General features: G+C 38.0%; 2 pseudogenes; both read left to right on the top strand.

Annotated features, from left to right (window-relative positions):
- On the top strand, positions 1-3424 carry LOC136281866 (forkhead-associated domain-containing protein 1-like; annotated as a pseudogene).
- Positions 3425-4717: 1293 nt separating this feature from the next.
- LOC131780731 (uncharacterized) lies at positions 4718-12399 on the top strand (annotated as a pseudogene).
- The last annotated feature ends 2092 nt before the right edge of the window (positions 12400-14491 follow it).

Genomic DNA, 14491 nt, shown 5'->3' on the forward strand with positions numbered 1-14491 from the left:
ATGATGGCTAATGACAGTCATGGTGTCCAAGAACATCCTAACATTCCACCATCTTACAAAGGAAGAGTTAAAATTGAAGAAAGAGCTACCCTGGTTATCAAGAACATCAACCCTGGAGACAATACCGAATTTAGATGTGAATTGATTGGAAGGTTTGTCTACACGGTAGAAAGTAGAGTGCAGCTTATCGTGGCAGGTACGTATTACAGACATAACCATAAATAATCAAACATAAATCAAATCTCATTCTGAGATCTGGAGAAAGTAAACAATAGCATCAATTTGCGCAAAACTGATATGCGGGGCTGAAAGTGGCTTGCTAACCGGACTTTGGGAAAAATAGTGCTACTTTGGCATACAACACCACACTCCTAAAAGGATAAAATATATTCTACTATTTACTTTACTGTTTCTTATCAGAAAGAAACCAAAGAGTTATCAAAGAGTTATTGCTTTATTATCCTGGCACCAACTACTGGGTTGCTCTGTTATGCATAGATAACTATTATTAATATGAGTCCTGAGATTTTCAAAAACTTTTCACGTATAAAACAAAAGCGAAATGTTCTTTAAACAGACTTTTAAATCTTTTACCTTCCATTTTTAAATACAGTATCTTGGATATCCTGACAACATTAAGTACAAGAAAACGACTGCGATATTAAGAATGTAACTTCTTGGTCATTTGAATGTGATTCAAAGTTTAAAACATTTGTGATATCTCAATACTCGCGTACGATTTACTTAATTGTTTGCTTGAACGATTTCATTCACTTGTGGAGAAGAATTCAAACTCACTGTTTACCGTTTTTGATCGACTATGACTCGTGAATAAAACTTTTTCGTGCTTACCAGCATTACATAATCTTCTTTCTTTCCATGTCACTGTACAGCTTTGTGACATCTTGTTAAATCCACTCCCTGAAATATATCATTTGCAAGTATTAATATATCTGCAAAGTATTGCTTAACATATTATTTCAAAACTTAAAGACAAATGTATAAAGGAAAAGGCCCCTAGAAGATGTAATGGATAGTCTCTCTTCTTTCATCTCTACCAAAATGGTGGCTGTCCTTTGCATGTAGATTGCGTTTGGACAAAAGTTGTGGCATAAAGAATGGAATCTATTATGTAACAAGATATTGTTCTAGAGAAGTGTGTTAGTGACTAAGATTCTCGTTTGACCAGTTTGACAGCTATTCATTCCCTAGTTTTCTGCTGCTATCCAAGATGTCCCATGCGCTGTCAATAGTTTTGCAGGCTTTGACTTAGTGTGTTCACCATGATTTTATTCCATGATAGCGGATTTTGATAGAATAATTCTTAGTGATTTTTGTACGTCACCCTTCAATACATGGAAGCAAGGTGCTATCCAATCTTTTACCTTCTTTTAAAACATTTAACCATTTATAATGCTGAAACTATTCACTTGATATTACGAAAATCTTCAATTATAGTTACATCTTAACAACACGAATCCCAATCATGCTCAGAACATGCAAATTTAGGTGATGTGACTGACCACATGACCTCAAGGAGTCAAAATAGCCGTTTAGAGCTGTTATATGAATATCTATAGGTCCTCTGTGACTTAAATTTATGAAATATCCCTCAGCATTCTGCTATTATCTATGAAAGGGTCGTACAATCGGCAGGTTCAGCTAATTGTTTGCTTATTTTGTTTAAAGCAATGAGATAAATATCATTTCCACCCAATTTCATGTATGATTTGACATGAAAAAGAGGTTCACTCAGGTAACCACGTTTCCGACCATTTCTTATGTTTTTATGAAAAGATTATATCTTTAGCTCTTAATGGTGGAAGGCCAGCCACGCTCAACATCTGCAAATTATGTCATATGACCGAGTAGATGACCTCCGTGGGGCCTAAATCCTTTCTCTTGCCTTAAAATAAAATCATACCTGTGTCATCTTTCCAAATCTCGTATTGAAACTACCTTTCACAATGGACCGATACATGTTGCTACTAAAAACAAACGGTTATAACTTATTTTGGTCCATTGAGCCTTAAAGTGACCTATCTCCAAAGTCAATTGACAGAACGCTAACTTTTAAAACGTGGATGCGTCATATGTCAACTAGTTTACAGTTCCTCATCAAAGCTACTCTCTTTACTCGTTTCGTGGGCACAAATTTCCTAAGAAACGTATGTTAATTTGACAATCTACGCACTCATCTTCCTGAAAATACCTGATCAGATACATAACTTGACGCACGCAGAACTAGTTTGAATATTCCGTGCCGGAACATTCCTGCTACATTCTTCTCATCTACTTTATCGATAGCAAAATTTCAACTCGTTTAATAAATAATAAAACATACGAAACAAAAAAGAAGTCAATTTTGAGCATAGAAACGCTTCACGACAGTGAAAATTATTTCAATTCTCAGATAAATATATCACCCTGGAAACAATTAGCAACATAATACTTTTGTTATGGAAAATTGCAGCAAGTCATCCACCATTGGTTAGAATGCTGACTAAAAGCAGAATACTTTAACTCACATAAAGCCCAACTTTACTTGTTATCAGACATAAAAACGTTGTTGCTCATGCAGAATCTCTGTCGAAAATCCTTAATTCTGAGCCAGAAGACGAGTGCAACAGTATCCCAAATCCAGTTTGAATCTAAGAAAAAGAAAATAAGTGTTAACATTTTATTTTTATCTTTAGCGCCAACATGAAGTAGACTGAACAACATGAAAACATTCTTTGTCAGGAGATTCTCGTTCTTGAACCACTTAAGGCAAAGAAAGGAAGCATTGCCGGGGCCAAATTTGGGTTAAAATAGCGAACAATCTGAACAGCCTTCAACACCTCCAGTTCAGAGTGACGAAGCGATCTGTCAGAGAACGATATACGCTTTTAAGTGACAAATTTAGGGCAAAGATGCGAGATGAAGAAAAGGCAATTGGAATAGATTCAGATTTGAGTGACGTTGAAAAAGCACTGGAGGCGATAGTAGAAAAAGAAGCTGTGGTTGAAGAAACAGCGCAAAATGACAAAAAGAAAGTCGATAGTGCCATAGCAGCGGAAATGAGATACAGAGCTCTTGAGAACCTTGGCGGGACACAGAAAAGACAACAGAAAGGTGAGGTAGAGAATGAAACAGCAGCAAGAACAAAACGTCGAAGAAGTGTTAATGACACGGTGGTATATTTGCGAGAACGACCTCATGCAGAAATGGAAAAGGGAAGAAATGCAGCTACAGAAGCAGCGACTAGAGGCTGAAAGTAGGAAGGAGGAGCAGTTCAAAAAGCAACATCAGAAATTTTCTGCAGGTCATGCTACAGCAAAATAAACAGCAACAAGAACAAATGCAAAATTTTCAGAAGATGTTCACGCTAGAACAGCGGCAGCAGTCTCAAATTATCATAAAACTTCTAGAAAAACAAAACTGAGTCATGGCCTGATTTTGTATTGTGCAAGATGAGTGTAGTTTTCAGCAATTTCAGGCATATGTTTCTTGATTTTTTTTGTGCACTTGCTTTTATTTTATTGTTAGGTTTTCCATTTCATATTAGCTTCATGTTCAGACTTTCTGATTCAAATAAACTTGATTAAAGACTTAATGTTACAGAAACTGGACATTTTGTGTTCCTGGGATCAGGAGTGTATAATTCCACTGAGTTATTCTGTGATTATGTTCCTGATAAATTGTATCCACCACAAGGCTGGAAATCATACCTACTGCTGGAACTGGGCGGCCGAATCATGGAGTTAAATCACTGAGCGAACCTTCGAAGTGCGATACACAACCCTTCAATTGTTCAATTGTTGACATGTAAAGTAGTTAGGAAGATGTAGGGCCTCAGAAAGGACGGGAAGGTCACTCTTACGAAAACGAAATTCGGAAAAACACTCACTGTCATCCAATCGTTAAGGTCAAATTTCCCATAACTTTCATATGGAAAATCTGGATTTTTGGATGTTTGCTTTCTAATTACTTCCCATTGTAAATTTAACTTATAGATTGTGTGTTTTAGTGCATCTGTTTAGGAATGGATTGTAGATGTCATAAAAATTTGATAAAGTTAAGTTTAAGTTCCCTATTGTCACTCTCTGGACGTGGTCTCCCTTTTTCTTCAAGTCTAATGCAATGGCGTAGATTTCAAAAGCACTAACTCAATTTCCCCACTCACTGTAGAGATCTCGATTTTAAATATGACGCCCCAATGTTAAACAGTGCGGGTGCAGGTGACAATTGTTCCATCTCTCGTGGACTCTGTCAGTCCTGGCTGTTCGTTTTCTTCTGCCGTTTCTTTACCTCGGCCGGCTCTGGCTGTTCGGTTTCTTCTACCTGTTTCGTAGTTCGAATCTCATCCTCGTCGCAGATGTGTTGGGTATTTATTTAGAGGAGACACTCGTTATTCCTCGATCAACTTACTAATAAGCTGGTACAATCATGTTATTTGATAAAATGAGTACTTTCACATCACTTAGTAATCCTGCAGCGACATTACCAGCATTGTTACAGGTACCTTTACTATCTTCTCAATACACTACAGCCCGATTTAGAGTGTGAAGACACGTCGCCAACTTTGTTGGAGAAAGGGGAAATCAATAAGAGAGGACGAATGTGTTACACGACCGAAGCATCAAATGATGTTAGCTAGAAGAATAGCGTGGGATCCTTGATAAATTAAAGACCACCCTGAACGGATATTTGCTCCGAAACGCAAAGTAGTGGCAGAATGCTACAAATTCCGATCGCGAGCACAAAAGGCAGACGAATATTAGACGCGTATCTGACGAGTTTGAGAGAGTTGCCAAAGTCTTGCGAATTCATCGACCTGGAGGAAGAGATGATAAGGGACCAAATCGTTAAGAAGTATTCCTCCCATACTCTAACCCAAATGCTTCTCCAGCAAGAAGACCTTGACCTTGCGAAGAACGTGAAAATAGCCTGTAAGGATCCAAAGAGAATCCAGTCACCATTGACCACATGTATACCTCTGGTGGACCGAAACGCTTCGACTGTTGCAGATGTGGTAGCACGGATGGACACAGCCAAGGCGAATATGGTGCGCTAAAATCCACTTGCAACAACTGTAAAAAGATGGGAGATCCACAACGAGTTTATCGATCCAAACCTAAAACTACTGTAAATAGTGCCACGGTCATCCAAAAAAGCGATATGAAAAGAATTGTCTAATTTGGACGAAATTGTTCTCCGAGGAAGCCGAATTGTTGTGTCACAGTCGTCGCAAAAAAAAAAATTCTGAAATTAGCGCAAGAGACCCATTAGGGAATCGTCAAGACTAAAGAGTCTCTTCGAACTCGTTTTTATTGGCTTGGTATGGATGATGCAACAGAAAATATGGAGAAAATTTGTCAAGAGTGCGTCGTTAATCAGCCTCTTGACAAGTACTCGCCGCTTCAACCAACACCTTTACCTCTCAATCGCGAGCTTTGAACGAAGCTACCGCACATCGAGCTTGATTCGAATACATTGATATTGGCACTCGACTGCGAACGTCGGTCAAATTACGATTTGTATCGAGCGCGTTTGAAAGACTATCACGAATCACATTGTCTCTAAATCGGCGATCTAATATTTTTTGCCAAGATGAAGCCAAAAGAATTAGATTCAAATTTCGCTGCGTTTTAGCGCGTAATCACTGAGACCAAAGCGAGAGACACTTTTAGTTTAGTCAATTGATACGCGATGCGAAGTTTCTCAAACATGCGCCCAGTAAGCATATTGTGATGCTTTCAAAACCTCAGAACCCAAAAGGAGGGATTGTGACAATTTTGCTTACTATTGAATGAACCTTAGTCTGATTTCCTAGCTTGTGATTGTATTAATTATTATTCCTTATCTCAGGCACAGTCCCCCTTGAAAATTGCCTAGGGAGGATGTAGTGTATTGAGAACATAGTAAAAGTACTTGTACCAATGTTAGTAATGTCACTGTTGGTTTACTGAATGATGTGAAAGTACTTTCTATCAGGTTACATAATTGTACCAGCTTATGAGTAAGTTGATCGATAAATAAAAACAGAATATAGAAAGCTATGAAAGAGTTATTTTCCCCTCTAAATGAATACACAACAGGGCCCTTTTTGGCCTCCAAATCGTACTTTCAATGCGCAAAAAAATGGTCAAGTAGAACTCGCTAAGCTAAGGTAGATGATTTCAAATTTTTATTACAACTACCAACCAGAAAACGCAAAAGAAAATAATTTAACTTTAATAAGTTAGTGGAGAGAGGAATTCGTTTGTGTTTATTGTATTTGCACGAATTAGTTCCAAGGAATAAATTTGCAGTCAGTTCATGAAGAGTCCATTCTGAGAACTTCCAAAAATTTACGCATATTGCACACTGTAAAAGAAGTCGATTTATTGTTTTCAGGACTATTTTTAAGTCATGTTATAATGTAGCGCGCACCTAAGTCTAACCTATTTCCTAACGAGCTATCATGGTAAGAATCGTAATAATTCAGGACTCGGGCTTGTGCAATTTTGTTGTCTTTGAAGAATTTACTCGTGCTTCTTAACAACAAATTGCACTTGAAATCATATTGTTACCTATGCTAATCATAAAAATGAAAAATCTCGCACGTCTGATTGGCTGAAAACGAGTGCATTTTTCATGTAACACGAGTGCAAACTTCTAACTCGAGTGCAAACTTGTAAGAGTCAGAGGCGTAGGAGCGCTCAATAGAGCCGATCCTTAAAGTAGTCGCTTCCACAGCCTCGGCTGACCTAGCTCGCAAAGTTTTCAGTAATAATTGTGGATCTTTGTTAGGACAGAATTTCTAGCAGAATATTTGCTAAGAAATTTTAATATCAACTCATGAGAGCCGGAAAATTAAATTTCCAAGATGCTTTAATGACTCAAGATCACGCTCTGCTCCCATTTTCCTGGCTCACACTATTATTGTTTTTATTGTTTTATTTGTTATTGGCTTTTATTGTTTTTGCGTTTCTGAGTATGCGTTTCATAGGACGCAAGTACAATTAAGATGACTTGATGACGCTTCCTGAAACGATGGATTAAGATTTCCCATGGCAGATACGTTTTTTCATCTCGATCGCTAAATGGAGCGTTGAGGAGGACGACATAATAATGGGCAATGTTGCCAAAGGCAAGGGAAAAACTCGCGGTAAAAATGGAAAAACCGGAAAATGTGCTTAGAATCCTCAGACAGCTTTCAAAATTATGATTATAGGCGATCGTTAGAGTTTTTGTGTTAAGGCTGATACTTTCTTAAGTAAAAGGAAAACTCATTTTAAATTATTCTCCAAATTTCAGCAAGTGACCGGGTCCATGGTACGAGTGGACATTCGAATAAAAACGTTGCTCATATTCCTCGTTTCCTTAAAACAAAAACTGAGGGTCAGTTAGACAAGGAAAAAATAGTGTGTCCTGCCAACGCGAGCGCCAAATTACACTAGCGGACCATAGTGTTTTTTCTCGCTTAAATTTTATCTAGACTCGCCTTTCGTACATAAGTTTGAAAAAGTTTCAAAAGTTTGAAGCCAGTTTAGTCAAATAAAGGAAAAAATGATTTTTTCCGGCCTCTGAAGGTGAGAAGTGAACTTAAAAAAAGACGTCAACGCATTGCAGATTATCTTGCTTTTATAGGACTGCTTCCACAAAATAATGAAATTCATCGCCTTTGACCCCGTACCAAGTAGAACTTGTATTTAGCGATCACCGACGTTTTGAGTAAACACTGTCAGCAATTGGGCTATGACTGGCACTTAGTTCCTGATTAAGAAAATAGGTCTTCCACGTGTCTGCAGTCTGAGTTGAGTGGCCACTGAAATGACCCTCTCTATTTTCATATTGGTGCCTTTCATCTAGAAGGCTATCAGTGACTTGTTGGAGCTGAGTTAGTCTTTGCATCATCCCTCATATTCACGAGACGTCGCTTTATGTAATCCAGTGGTAACACTATTCTATCTGTTTGTGTCGGATCTACGCTACTTTTTTAACGTAAAAATTGTGTCCAGATAAAAAATAACTCAGCTGCCATCTTCGAAACTAGGACTGTAAAGCATGCTGGGTAGCGCGACCGAGTAAGTCAAGCATGAGGTTCAAATCAAAACTTGAGCTTTAAATTCAAAAGTTGTATGTTGTCGGCGGATCGAATTCAAATCAAAATTTGAGTTTTAAATTCAAAAGTTCTACACGTTGCCGACGCATCGAGTTTAAAAAGAAACTTGCACTAAGAATTCAAGAGTCGTATGTTGTCGACGAATCGTCTAGAAGGCTTCGAAGAGCAGGGTTTGGAACGTTCCCACCATCTCAGACCCCCCCCCCCTCCCATTTCAGATCCCCAGTACCAGACCCCCATCTCAAGCCTACAAACCAAGACCTCCGATCTAGGAACCCCATCTCAGTTGCCCCAGTCCTAGACTTGTATACTTGACTAGCAACCTCAGGCACCAATATCAGAGATTCAGAAACATTTTCGTATTTTTCACATATCTAATCTTCCACGGCTTAATGAATATCAAACTAAATATTGTGCATTTGCTGTTGCTCTGCAAATACATAATTTGACAGTACTATCTCAGGCACGGTCTACGAGAATGCTACATTCCGGTTATCATTCACTGTTTCCATCAGTGACCCCCTAAACCTCCCAAGAGCTAGTGGCTTATACTTTCTCCTTTTAGTATTACCCTTGGATCAAATGTAAAGGTCATGACAATAGTGGAAATGATCTCCAATTTAAGAGGTTCCTGATTGTCAAACAAATTCTCCTTGTAAGTACCATAGGAAATAGGGATCCAAGGGAATGCAAAGGTAACAGGGTGGAGAATATGACTACAATGTAAGAGTGTAAAGGGTTAATTACTCGACCAGCTCAAATGTATAGTTTACTAGGATTTTACTGAAACTAGCGCACGCACGAATTTTTTCCCGAAGGACACTCGCGTAATATGTGCAGGTAATCACATGATTTTGTGTGCATTTGGAATGAATAAGCATACTCTTTGAAAAAATTTACAAGTGCTTATTTCTTCCAAATTGCCCGAAAAAAATTACGCGATTACGTATTGATAATATACTTGTAAAAGTACGAGATAGGTTATCATAATTATGCAGAGGCAAAGCGCGCGCATCAAGTGCATCAGGTGATGTTGGGTTGTTTATTGACGAGATATTAAGCTATTGTGTTTTAGAAAAGATCTCGAATGAAGCCTTTCAGTCGCTGTGGATTGAGATTTCTTTTATCAAAAAGGAAAGCGTAATTCAGCATAATTCACCTAAATGCTTTCAGCAATATTTTGATGAAACAATTGAAAAATTTACTTCTTCAGGAAAACATGTTGTAATCAAGGGTGATTTCAACATAGATCTTCTTAAATGTGACACGTACTCTTCTAGCCACGACTTTGTCTTCTCTTCAAAGCTTTTATCTAATCCCCACAATTGACAAACCAACCCGAGTTCGTAGCTCTTTTGCTACTCTTATCTTTTTTTTTTTTTTTGTATTTTATTAATTTTTATTAATTCAAAGTTACATACATTTTTCATAAACAAACATAATTCACATAAACAGACAGACACGGTACATCATATATCTACATACACAATCCACAGTTCCTCTTAGCACTTAGCTCTTAATATCTTTATTAACAATCCTGACCAAGTTGTGACCTGGGGAAACATAGTATCTGATATCGGTGATCATTTCTCGCAATTTTGCATCTTAAAATCTGTGAAAGATAAAGTAAAGGTTAACAAATTTAAAGTGCCAAACTTCTCACAGTTTTCTGCTAATTTTTTCAATGCCGAACTTTCCCAAGTGGACTGGAATGCTATTGTTGAAACGAAATCGTACGATGTGAATGACTTGTTCTCTTCTTTTCATAACAAGTTTAATAAGCTTGTCAACAAACATGCACCTATGAAGACAATTTCAAATCGTAAAGCAAAACAGTTCTCCAAACCATGGATAACTCAAGGCTTACGCACCTCTATTAAGGTAAAAAACAAATTATATGCATCTGGTGATTTCTCTAAGTACAAAACTTATAGAAACAAAATTTGTAGCTTAACACGTATAAGTAAACAACAATACCATTTTTTTAACTCAGACTTGACTAATATGAAAAAACCTGGGAAGGAATCATAGCATACTTGCACGCAAATCAAAGAAAAGTAAATCCATCTCTTCCATAAATCCTTCGGTTCGACAAAGTTATCAGAGACCTTATCAGCATGGCTAATGTTCTCAACAAACATTTTGCCTCTGTTGGACCAACTCTAGCAAATAACCTGCCACCCACTAAGCGCCATTATTTTTACTTTCTTAAGAGAGCTAAATCAACTGATTCGTCGTTCGCTTTTAACCTAGTCACTCCAGAGGAAGTTAGACTAGAAATTTCTTGCATACCAAAAATAAATTTCATGGCTTTTACTCGTATCCGACACATTATATTAAGAGAGGATGTCAGCATCCATGGAACAAACTTGAAATATTGTGGCAAGTCGCTCAAAATTCGTTTTCTCTCCTACTTTCATATTTTTTAGCCAAATATGTTCTGATAATTGTGGTGTAGTTTTTTTGTGAAAATATATTTTGGTTTTCGAGAAATGACTTTTTTCGTTCGACCGCTTAAATATGCAAATTTTCACCGTGAATATTACCAGAGTTGTTTGACCTCATGTAACGAATATACTAGACCTACGCTATTTCTGTGAACATAATTCTTATGTCGCTGTTTGTTTGATGAATGCTGACATTAGCTCTTAAAGTGCCCTTAAAATCTTATAAGTGGCACTCTGGAGGATATTCTAAATACATCTATTTCAACTGGAGTTTACCCCTCTAAGCTAAAAATGGCAAAGATCACACCGATTTTCAAACAAGATGATGATACTGACGTTAAAAATTATAGGCCGATCGCTCTACTTTCTGATTTCAACAAGATCTTTGAAAAAATAGTGTTTAAAAGAATGGAATCTTTTATTGAACAGAAGAACCTGCTCACTCCGTCTCATTCTACTTAGCATGCAATCCTGAATATTGTGAATGCAATACAGACAAATATAAACATCTTGTTTTCTTCTTACTTGCAAGGGCGAACTCAAACAACTCAAATTGGTCCTCATTTTTCTGAAAGGTTAGATTCTACCCGTGGAGTACCTCAGGGTTCTGTTCTACGCCCACTGGTTTTTTTTGTTATATATCAATGACATACAGGAATCATTGGATAAGCTTAGTTTTTACCTTTTTGTGGATGATACAAATATCCTTTTGGCTGATAAAAATCTGAAATCGCTAGAACTCTACGTAAATCAAGAACTTAAAGGGTATGTTAACCCAAAAATACATGTTTTTCTTATACTATGTAAAAAGTGGCGTAGAAGACGAATTTGAAATTCGTTTTGTCCTATTTGACTTAATTTAGGGGAAAATCGGCATTTTCAACTGAAATTCCATTTCCGGTTAAAACAATAGCAAGAAGTCGTGACGTAAGCGGTGGAACTAAAATATTGCGCAACACATATTCCCCAGTAGAACTGGTATGGGAATTCGTGTAAGTAACGGTAGTTTGGAAGATGTTTTTCAGAAGATAGGGACTCGAATACCTTAAGCTTAGTATATGACAGCGATGGGGATAATCTGGAATCTTCAGGAGAGTCTGAGACACGTCCTTAACAATAATATGAACCGCGTAGTGTTCACCGAAGCGATCCGCACGAAGACAGTACAGAACATGTCGACAGCGATGCGACCTCCTCGGAAACTCAGACTGGTATTTAATTTACTGTGTGATTTATTTGTATTTGACTTGAAAATCCAATAAAGCGAGGGTACAATCTAAAAGAATGCAACAGAAATTTTTCAAACTTGAGCTTCTGAGAGTGTTTTATATAAAATTGTCAAAGGTGCGAGTGTGAAACTTGTCAACCAATGCCGACAACTCATGAAAGTGTTGTTGTACGGAAATCGGGCAATTGTGGCAAAAAGTAGAGAAGCAAGGGCCTGAAACCCAGATAAATTGTATCACTGAGCATCCAGGTTTTCAGTCAATTTGCCTTGATTTCTGGGTGCTGGAGACGGCCAATTACGCGTACAGGCAGCAGCAAGGCATAGATAATCACACCGGAAACGAGTAAGCTAAATGTTTTCTGTTTCATCTGTTTTGTTACATTTTGAGATCGATTTGCTTGGGTTGTTTCTGCCATTTATTTAATAATACAGTACTAGAGCTAGTTTTTTTTCGCTTCTTTCCTGGCAGGAAATTTCGCTAAATTGCCTACAGATAGCTTGTTCGTTGGCGTTGGGAATATCTCGGCAAACACTTTAGGGTCGCTGTGCCATCTTGTGCGGTAAACAATATCCGAAACATTTTTCCAGCGGATTTTGGATCGCCTTACACTGGATTAAAACCGCCAGACCTTTGAGAGAAACAAAGGTATATGTTAATGCAGATCTTAGTTATTTATTATTTACAGCACTGGAGGTTGTGCCCGTTCTTTATGAGATATTTATTTACTGCTTTCCTTCATCTCCGAAGCATTTCTATCGATAAACAAGTTGTACCATATACATTTCCTTGTGTGGCCTTCATAATTATCCAACCCTGTTTGTGTTTGCTTCGATTTGAAATACTGCAAAGATAGTTTTGCAAGCTGAAATCAGGATCTTTTAAGTTGTACTCAAAATGATGAACATTGTCCTACTGACAAATGAATAAAGGGGTAAGTTAAAACTGAACTTATTTCCAGCTATTTAGACAAAATTATGGCACCTATCGTCAAAACTCTACCGTCTTATATTAAGGACAGCCAACACGCACTTGAAATTTTTCGTGACTTTAGTTTCCTCGACCAAAACAAACTTATTTTCACCGTGGATATAACATCTCTTTACACTGTCATTCCCAATGACGAAGGTCTCCGGGCCCTCAAACATTTTTTCGATCAACGCACTGTTAAGAAACCTAGCTCTGAAACACTACTCCGTCTGGCCGAACTAGTACTCACACTCAATTGCTTTTCATTCGGTGGTAACTACTACAAACAAACTAATGGCGTGGCCATGGGTACTAAAATAGGACCCAGCTACGCCAATCTTTTTGTAAGTTTTATCGAACATCAATTTTTTAGCCAATACCACGGCCCAAAACCTCAACTCTACGGCCGCTACATTGACGATTGCATCGGCGCTACCTCCTCTACCAAAGAGGAGTTCACTCAATTTATAACCGCCGTCAATTCCTTTCATCCGGCTCTTAAATATACCTGGGAAATTTCCGACACTTCTTTGGCTTTTCTAGACATCAAAATTTCAATTGAAGGCAACGGCTTATGTACTAGTGTTTACCACAAACCTACAGATTCACATAGTTACTTGTTGTATTCATCCTCACATCCGTCACACGTCAAGAACTCCATACCTTTTTCAGTTTCTCAGACTTCGTCGTTTATGTAGTGACGACTCTGATTTTTCCGAAAAATCAGAGGCAATGTGCCAGTTTTTCGATAAACGCGGCTATCCTGTTTCTGTCGTTCAAGCGGGCTACCACCGTGCCCAACAAATCGATCGACAGGCAGCACTACAAACGGACGAGAAGGAGAACACTGACCGCATTCCATTTACTCTTACATTTCACCCTCACAACCACGCAGTTAAATCTATCATTCTTAAAAATTTTAAATTACTCCAAAACGATTCAGAGACTGGCACTATCTTTTCGCAACCCCCACTTATTTCATTCAAACGTGACAAAAACATAGGCAACTTTTTAGTCAGGAGTTCATTTCAAACCAATGACCAATCTGGAACTTTTACTGTCCTTTCATTCATAACGTAGAGAAAATATCGGGACCCAAAAGATCCATTAAGATCATTGATCACTTTACGTGTACCTCCGCCAATGTTATTTACTGCATAACTTGCACTTATTGCAATAAGTTATACATCGGCGAGACAGGAAGACGACTGGGTGACCGATTCCGAGAACACCTTCGCGATGTGGAAAGAAATGACAAGGACGCATCCAAGCCATTCGCTAGACACTTTAATCTTCCTTATCATTCTAAACAGCATATGGCAGTTTGCGGCCTTTCCTTACATCTAGGCAGTTCGGAAAGCCGTAAAACACTAGAACAAAAATTTATATTTCAAATCGGCACCCTTAATCCCCACGGAATCATCGAGCGCTTTTCATTCAACTAATTTATTCCTGTTTTCTCGTCACCATATTCCCACCAATGGCGTAGCTCCACTTCTACATATAAATCCACACACAACCCACAATTCCTTTAATCGCTCTGACGAAGGGCTAACGCTCGAAACGTCAGCTTTTTTACCCTTTACGGTGGCTAATTTACGTTTTCAACCCAGTTGTTAACACTAAATTACCTGCTATTGTCCTACTGACCTTTGAATGTATTTTCACTGCTGTGAAAATCGTGACACAAATTCTTCCACTGTTTCTCTGCAGGGTTTCTCAAAGGAAGCACCAAGTGGGGCTGGCATGGATTTTCTTAT

This window comes from Pocillopora verrucosa, chromosome 6 (genome assembly GCF_036669915.1).
Source record: "Pocillopora verrucosa isolate sample1 chromosome 6, ASM3666991v2, whole genome shotgun sequence".
Lineage (NCBI taxonomy): Eukaryota > Metazoa > Cnidaria > Anthozoa > Scleractinia > Pocilloporidae > Pocillopora > Pocillopora verrucosa.